This window comes from Cibotium barometz, chromosome 55, assembly GCF_041138505.1.
Source record: "Cibotium barometz isolate CiBa-2024 chromosome 55, ASM4113850v1, whole genome shotgun sequence".
Lineage (NCBI taxonomy): Eukaryota > Viridiplantae > Streptophyta > Polypodiopsida > Cyatheales > Cibotiaceae > Cibotium > Cibotium barometz.
The window spans coordinates 22,763,463-22,772,296 of record NC_141100.1 but is presented as its reverse complement, the minus strand read 5'-3'; positions in this window follow the sequence as shown (position 1 = coordinate 22,772,296).

The following is an 8,834-nucleotide window of genomic DNA, read 5'->3' as shown; positions in this document are numbered from 1 at the left end:
CTTATGGCAGAATTTGCTGACTTGAAGTTACACTTAGTCAATGCAAGGCCACCTAGGGTTCCACGAGCTGAGGATAAACCTAGGGATAGAAGTAGTGTCACATGCTATGAATGTCAAGAGAAGGGGCACTATCGCACTGAGTGTCCAAGATTGAGGAAAAGTGAGGATAAAAGTTTAGCACTTTTAGAGGAAATATGTTCAAAAGAAGAGGAAACATTGATGCCATTAATGGCAAAAAGGGGTCGTAAAACTAGAAGCCAGGAAGAAGAAGATAAATCTGAAGAAGAGGAGAAAAATAAGAAGAAGAAGAAGTCGTCTAGGAGAAAAATTGGACAATCTGACTTTCCTCTTGGACAAGGATCTCTTAGTTATGACCTCTTAACAGATCTTAGGGAGAAAACAGCACAAATCACATTTGGGCAGCTTTTGGCACTCTCTCCCAAGCTCAGAAAGGAATGGGGTAAGCTGGCTAGCACAAGAGAATCTAGGAAAAAGAAGAAGAGGGATAATGGGACTCCTATGGTTCAAAAGGTGGATATTGATGTAGGAGATGATGTGCCTGTGATTGATGTCATCATTGAGGGGCAAACAATCTCTAATGCATACATTGATGGAGGTGCATCAATCAATGTCATGAGTGAAAAAACAATGAAAGATGCCGATTTAAAGTTGTCTTCTACTAACTCTCCCTATCGCATCAAACTTGTTGATAATACTAGGGTGAAAACCTTAGGAATTGTCAGGAATTTGGGAGTGGATGTATGTGGTATTTCTGTGCCTACAACTTTTCAGGTCATTCCTACAAAGCCTGATGCTAGGGCTTACCCATTGATATTGGGTAGGCCATGGCTTCGCCAAGTGAAGGCAATTCAAAAGTGGGAGACAGGTGATCTTATTCTACAAGGTGAGAATAAGAAAGTCCACTATAACATCAAGAGTCGTCGCAAGAAAGTGGTAAGAGGTGAACCTTCAACTTTTGAAAGTTCAGAGTCAGAGTCATCTGATGAAGAAGAGACAAGTGGTAGCTCCGAGGATTCCATCTCAGAAGGAGAGGTGGAGGGAGTTGCATTTGGTCTTTCCCTGGGAAGGGATCGAGGGGATGCTGAAGACAATGGAGCCTTGGAAGGGGAAGCTTCTTCAACCATGTGCAAGAAAGGAGATGTGGACCTCACTAGTCTTCACCAACAAAATGAACTTCTTCTTGATGAGTCCATAGCAGGTACTGAAAGGGAGGATTACTTAAAAATGTTAGATAGATTTCCTAACCTTTTTGCAAACAGCTACTCACAAGTACGCCAAGTTACCTTAGTAGAGCACAAGATTGATCTCAAACCCCAAAGTAAGCCAGTGGTACAGCGGCTAAGGCGTTTGGGAGTAGTGCAAGCAGAGGTGCTTAAGAAGGAGGTAACTAATTTGCTTGAAGCTGGATTTATTTTTCCAGTAGAGAATTCAGAGTGGATCTCCCCAGTTGTAGTCACTCCCAAAAAGGGTGGAAAATGGCGTGTGTGTGTGTGTGGACTTTCGCCCTCTGAATGCATGCACAAAGAGGGATTATTATCCTCTACCCTTTCAGGATGAGATTTTGGATCAAGTTGCAGGTCATGAGTTGTATTCAGTGTGTGATGGATACTCTGGATACTTCCAAATTCGGATTTGTGAAGAAGATCAAAGGAAAACCTCATTTATCACCCCTTGGGGAGTGTATGCCTATAGGGTGATGCCATTTGGCTTGACCAATGCACCAGCAACTTTTCAACGCTTCATGAGTCAGGTATTTGCACCTTACTTGGGGAAGTTTATAAGGGTCTTTTTGGATGATTTTTGCATTTATTCAAGCCGCATGGATCACTTGGAAAAGTTGAGGTTGGCCTTGCAAAGTATTGATGATGCAAAAGGGTGTCTTAATCCTGGAAAATGTCGCTTGGCACGAAGGAAGGTGGTTCTATTGGGACATGTTATCTCAGAAGAAGGCATAGAGATGGATCCTAAGAAGGTGCAAGCAATTGTGGCCCTCCCACCACCTACCAATGTAAGGGAGTAAGGAGGATTTTGGGTAAAACAAAGTATTACCAACGCTTTGTTGACATGTTCTCTGAAAAGATGTATCCTATAAATCTGTTAACAAAGAAGAATGTTTCTTTCCAATGGGGGCCCGATCAAATTCAATCTTTTTGTTTGCTCAAGGAATGCATGAGTCAAAGTCCAATTGTTCAGCCTCCTAGGTGGGGGGAGGACTTTTATGTGAACCCAAGTGTCTCATCACATTCAGTGGGTGCTATTCTCTTGCAAAAGGGAGAGCAAGGGCATATGCAACCAGTGTATTATGCAAGCCGACAACTCACTGATGCCGAGGAGAGGTATGGTGAAATGGAGAAAGGTGGTTTGTCTCTTGTTTTTGCAGTAAAGAAGTTCAGGTCATACTTGTTACCTCGCCCTTTTTTCTTCCTCACATCTCAACCTTATTTACAATTCTTGGTCCGCAAGCCCAATCCTGCAGGAGGAGGGAAGTTTGCAAAGTGGATTTGTGAGCTTCAAGAATTCTCTTTCACTTTTATTACAGAAAACACCACTAGGGCCTCTCTTGCAGATTTGCTTACCAGGAAGGAAGAGGAAGAAGGAACAGGAGCAAAGGAAGAAGTGTATGAAGATTTGGAGACACCACCAACTGCTTTCACTATGCATTTCGATGGAGCCTTTAGCCCTTCTAGGCAATGTGAGGCTGGGGGGATAGTTTTATTTGATCCAGAAGGAAAAGAGGTATGGGCCAAGGGTAGGGAATTTCCAAAGGCTACATCAAATAATGTGGCTGAGTACAATGCATTAATTTGGGGATTAGAAGATTGCATAAAAGATGGAATTAAAGAGGTAGAGGTTAAAGGGGATTCACAATTGGTCATCCGACAAATGAAAGGAGAATATAAGGCAAGGACTCCTAATCTCCAAGAATTGTATAAAAGGGCAATGGAGTTGAAAGAAGCTTTTGAGTTTTGTAAATTTGTGCATGTTAACAGGAAGGATAATCAAAAGGCTGATGAATTGGCTACTAAAACCTTGGCTTCTTTTAAAGTAGCTACTCTTGCATTAATGGATACAGGTTGGCCTGAGCTCCAAGATGTTCAACACTATTTAGATACAGGATACTTCCCTCCTGGATTGAATCCTCAACAGAAGCAAAGGCTTACCAGGAAAGCTCATCCTTACACAATTCTAGGGGATGTTCTTTACAAGCAAGGTAAGGATAAGATTCTTAGGAGGGTGGTGAGCCTAGAGGAGTCCAAAAGGATTATGGAATTATGTCATGAATGTTCAGGTCACTTTGCCTCAGCCAGCACAACTCGGAGGATCCTTAACACAGGGTATTATTGGCCTCGACTCAGCAAAGATGTCCATGAGTGGTGCAGAAGCTGTGAAGTATGCCAGGCATATGGGCACAAGCAATTGGTTCCCGGACCCTTAAACCCTATCCCAGCATATGGTCCATTTGAAAGGTGGGGATTAGATTTTGTGGGCCCACTTCCTCGTTCCTCACATGGGAAGTATTACATATTGGTGGCCACAGATTATGCAACAAGGTGGGTAGAAGCAAAGGCAATGGTCAATAATAAAGCAGTGGCTGTGGCATCCTTTCTCAGGGAATACATATGTGCCCGATTTGGGTGTCCATTAGAAATCCTTACGGATGGGGGGAGGTCTTTCAGGAATGACTTGATTGAAGCTTTGGTGCAGAAATTAAAAATAAAGCATGCTATGTCAACTCCCTATTATCCCCAATGTAATGGTTTAGTAAAAAAAACTAATGGACTGCTTTGTGGATCTTTGTCTAAGCTAGTGGATACTATGAAGAGAAAGTGGGATGTGCATTTGCCAGAGGTCCTATGGGCCTATAGGACAACTCACAAACTCTCTCTTGGTTTCACACCTTTTCAGTTAGTTTATGGAATGGAGGCTATTTTGCCAATAGAATTGGAAATCACAAGCCTTCGCACATCTTTTGCACGCTTGAATAATGAAGAAGAAACACATGCCCAACGCCTAGCACAACTGGAGATCTTGGATGAGAGGCGACTTCAGGCACTTCAAAATTTGGAGGCTGCACAACAACGGCGCAAGGCAAGGCATGACACTCTCACAAAGAAGAAGAAGAAGCCAGAACTCAAGCAAGGAAGCTTAGTCATGAGGTATGATGGCCGTGTGGAGAAACGGCTAGATAAGAAGCTTCTTCAATGCTGGGAAGGCCCCTTCAGGATAAAGCAAAAGTTCAAAAATAACACCTATCTTCTAGAGGATGCAAGTGGCCAGGAGGTTCCCGGACGTGCCAATGAGTACCGGCTAAAGATATTTTACCCTCGAGCACCATGGCCAGCAGACCCCCCAGACAAGCATGGAGGATCTGCTGGGGGGGGAAAGATGTGACGTGAAAAATTGATATCTTTCATTGTCAATTTTGTGCATATTTTGATGGTTTCTCAATGGTAATAAGGTGAAAGCTTGTCCAAGAAGATTGCGGCGCCCACAATAGAATAACGGCGTGGTGATGCGGCGGCTTGGCGGCTACCCCGATAACAGCATTCTATCTTCAAATATAATGGTTTTACTTGATTTAGGGTGCACACATTGTAAATGCCACAAGTATGCTTGATAAATACTTTGGTATGGTAGATGGGCTAGTGATGTGGAAAATAAAAGTGGGCCTTCATGCTCACATGGATTTTTATTGTATTATTAATATGGTATTCACCATAAGGCTACAAGTTGGGGAGTGTGGAAGGCATGTGGAGGAGTGTGTGTAGGTGCTTAATTGGAAAAGATTCTTCTAGAATGCCTACATGGAAGAGGAGAATTCTGCCATGTGTAAATGGGATCTCCACCTACATGCCACTTAGGCTTGGCTATTATCTTATCACACTCTCAAAGTCAAAAAGTCTTCAATTTAATAATCAATAGAAGACTTAGCCTAAGAGGACAATTGATGGTGACATCTACCCCTATGTCACTGAAGGGTTGAAGATTTTTATGTTGTAATTTGTAACAATGGAAGAGAGGGTGATTCTCCACCTATAAAAGGAGCCCTCCTCTCCCTTTCAAATCAAGGAATGAGCCTCCTCAATTGAGCATTTTGTGTCATTGCCATTCTCTTCTCTTCAAACCCTTATTTTAAACACTCTCTTTACATGTGAATGTCTCATTTAGCATTAGCTCCTCATGCGTAGCCCAATTTTGGACCTCTTTGATGATTCATGATAAGTGGGATAAGGAGTTATTATCTTGGCGGGCCTGTGACTTCTCAAGGTAGCCCTTGCCTTATTGCCGCCCTCCTTTGGAGGTACCAATGGTTTTAGCGGTAATGAGCATGTGGAAAGACTTTGGGGACCATAGGTAAATCTTTACGATTGTCCGCTGAGCAATGTTAACCCTTACCCTCTAGCTTGAATCATGAAGGAGATGAAAGGCAAGAGGCTATGTGAAAATTGAGGTTTCATGCAAAGAGAGAGAAGTGCAGTTTTTGTGGTCCAATACCCAAATTTCAACCGGTAATTACTCATCACTCGGGTGTTGGTTTCTTAAATTGATCATATGGCTAGGAAGCTCTTTCTATGCTCTTTCCACTCATGTAACTAATTTCTTAATCCCTTACTTCATTGATGATTAGAATTTCTCCCAAAGTTGCTAATTTTTAGGCGAATTTTGGCAGTTTTATAGTCTTGTAGTAAAATGCTCATAACTTTTCGCTCGGTTGTCCGTTTTTGAAAGTTTTTATATGGGCGCAAAGCTCTCTTCAAGCTCTACGCACCTATCTAATCATCTGTTGCACAGCCTCTATGGATTTAAAACTGCAATTCTCTGTGTATCTCTGTTTTTATAGAATTTTGGCAGTTTTATAGTCTTGCAGTAAAATGCTCATAACTTTTCGCTCCGTTGCCCGTTTTTGAAAGTTTTTATATAGGCACGAAGCTCTCTTCAAGCTCTACGCATCTATATAATCCTCTCCTGTACAGCCTTATGGATTTAAAACTACAATTCTCTATGTATCTCTGTTTTTATAGCTTTTTGGCCATTCTTTCTTCTTAATCATGATTAATTCCTCCTAATCCCTTATCAAAAGGCAAACCCCATGTGTCTTATCCTCTTGTAAGTGATTGCCATATTCATTTTCTTTAATATGTTCCGTCCAAATCGCCCAATTCGAACGGATGAACCTTACCAATATTCCCCGTATGTTTCCGTTCACATAATCCTGAGTCGGAAGATTTTCTTCCAACAAAGAATCGCCCTTTTGTTTGGAGCTACAAGACTGGCAGAAATTCTTGCTTCTCCGGAGCCTTTCATCTTTCCTTCCATGAATTATGATCTCACCTTCGATGTGTATATCTTTATCTTAACTTAGGGAGAGAACGGGAGGTGAGGAGGCTGTGAGGTTTCATACAAGTGTGTTTTGACTCTGAGAAGTGACCGAAGTCCAAACCCCAACTTTGTGTCACAGTGTCCTGGCACTTCACTCAGGGAGACCGCTTCGTCGGCCCTCATCCATCGTACCAAAAGCACACCATTTTAACAGTACCGAGGCTGGTCAAGACCTGGGCAGCCTTTGCCGCGTGAGTTGTCCTTTGAACACTCCCCACCAACTGTTGCAACCGAACTTCCCTTAGAAAAACACATATACCAAATACTCCTTCCAGCATTCTGGTGTAAGACAATCCTTTAAGAAAATAGGGTTTCTATGCAAGTTTTCGGTTTTGATTTCCCTTGAATATAATGAGTATATCTTAAATCCGTATCCCAAGACTTCTTGATCATAGGTCTAAATTCCAAACAGAATTCCTCCAATTCTGTAACCTTGATCCTCAGATCAATTCAAAGGGTCTCAACTTAGTTTTAGATTTGGTGGGTGATTTGAGTGTATTTTTCTGAACTGGTCACATCATCTTTCCTTGAAACTGACGAAGGAGTTTGGGCTTGGTCATAGCTTGATTCAAGATTTGAGCCTGGTAAGGTTCTTCCTAAACTACCTTTCTCGAAAGGGGGGGGTGATATTTCAATTACTATTTTATTGAATTTCATTCATTGAATATTCACTTAACTGATTTCTAAAACTAATCACGAATTCCTATGAGGAATAAATTAATCAATTTATCTAAATTTTTGACTTCGATAGATTTTTTGAATTTTCTCATTACCATGTGAGTGAATATAAAACAATAGAATTTTCTCCCACAGTGTATTTACTTATTCATTTATCGATTATTCATGGAATTTAAACATAGAATCAAAGAGAACTCTAATTTTGATATAAAAATTCTTTATGCATCTATTTATGCATAAAATCCAACTTCAATGGAAATAACACTTTTATATAAAAGAAAATCCTTTTATGCATCTATTTATGCATAAAATCAATTTAATAGGAATAACACTTTTAGAATAAAAAATATCCAATATGCATCTTTCTATGCATAGAATCTGAATCTAATGAAAATAACACTTTTATAATAAAAAAATATCCAATATGCATCTTTCTATGCATAGAAATTGAATCTAATGAAAATAACACTTTTATAATAAAAAAATATCCAATATGCATCTTTCTATGCATAGAAATTGAATCTAATGAAAATAACACTTATAATTAAAAAAATATCCAATATGCATCTTTCTATGCATAGATATTAATTCTAATGAAAATAAGGCTTTTATAATAAAAATATTTCCAATATGCATCTTTCTATGCATAGAAATTAATTCTAATGAAAATAATGCTTTATAATAAAAATATTTCCAATATGCATCTTTCTATGCATAGAATGAAAATAACACTTTTAGAATACACAAACGGAGGGGATTACTCTTTTTGAATAACATAAAGATAAAACTTATTTCCAAAAAATTTAAGAAAATTTCGCCATAACCTCCTTTGTATGGCTGACCATTTCTCAATTTTAACATTCTAAATTTACTTAGAATTTACTCCAAGATGAATTAAAACACTCTAATCTAATCAATTTTCACTTCTGAAGAGCAATCAATAGAAAAAGTTTAACTTATTTTGTTTGTTTCTCATTTTAGGATAAAGAAAGGCTGAAATTCTTAATGAAGAGAAGAGGGAAGCCTTTCCATCAAGGCATAACATCCAATTTCACATTTAAAAAAAACAAGAAATAAGAAAACCATAGAATAGAATTAAAAAAAGTAGAATTTCTAACTTACATGGAGTTTTGTGAGCTTTCCTTTGGCTTGAGGGACTGAGGGTTCTACTCTTGCTTGGATCAAGAGTGGCCACCAATTCTTTATAGAGGAATTAGTAAAAAACAAGTGAATTATCAAAGAATTCAATGTTTTTGGCTCTGGGGAGGAGTAGAGAGTAACAGTGCATAAAACAATATTAAGCTTCTACAAAGGGGGAGGCTTCTATTTATAGGAAAAAATGAGCCTCTAACCAAGCAAACTGATTCTAGAATTTTCTAGATCAGTTTGGTCAATTTTTTACCATTTTTGAGTCGGTTTAGTTCGCTTCTTGGATCCAGTTTTGAATTAGGAGAGAGGAGAGATGAAATTTCTAATTTTAATTATTTAAAATTGAAAAGCAATGATGAGAAAAAGGTGCCTACTTCATGAGGGGGAATCCCTACTGAGGTGTCAAAAATCAATTTTTTAACTATTTTCCTTGGTCTTTAGTCCACTCTTCATCTTATGTGAACATTAACTCATTTTTGGGAGGTTTTTCTTTTATTTTTCAATTTATCTCCTCCCTACATTTGGATTAATCTTATTGGTCCATAGGAACCTTTATCTAAAATTTTGAGAAAATCTAGACCCTTAGGCTAAGGCCTTTTGAACAG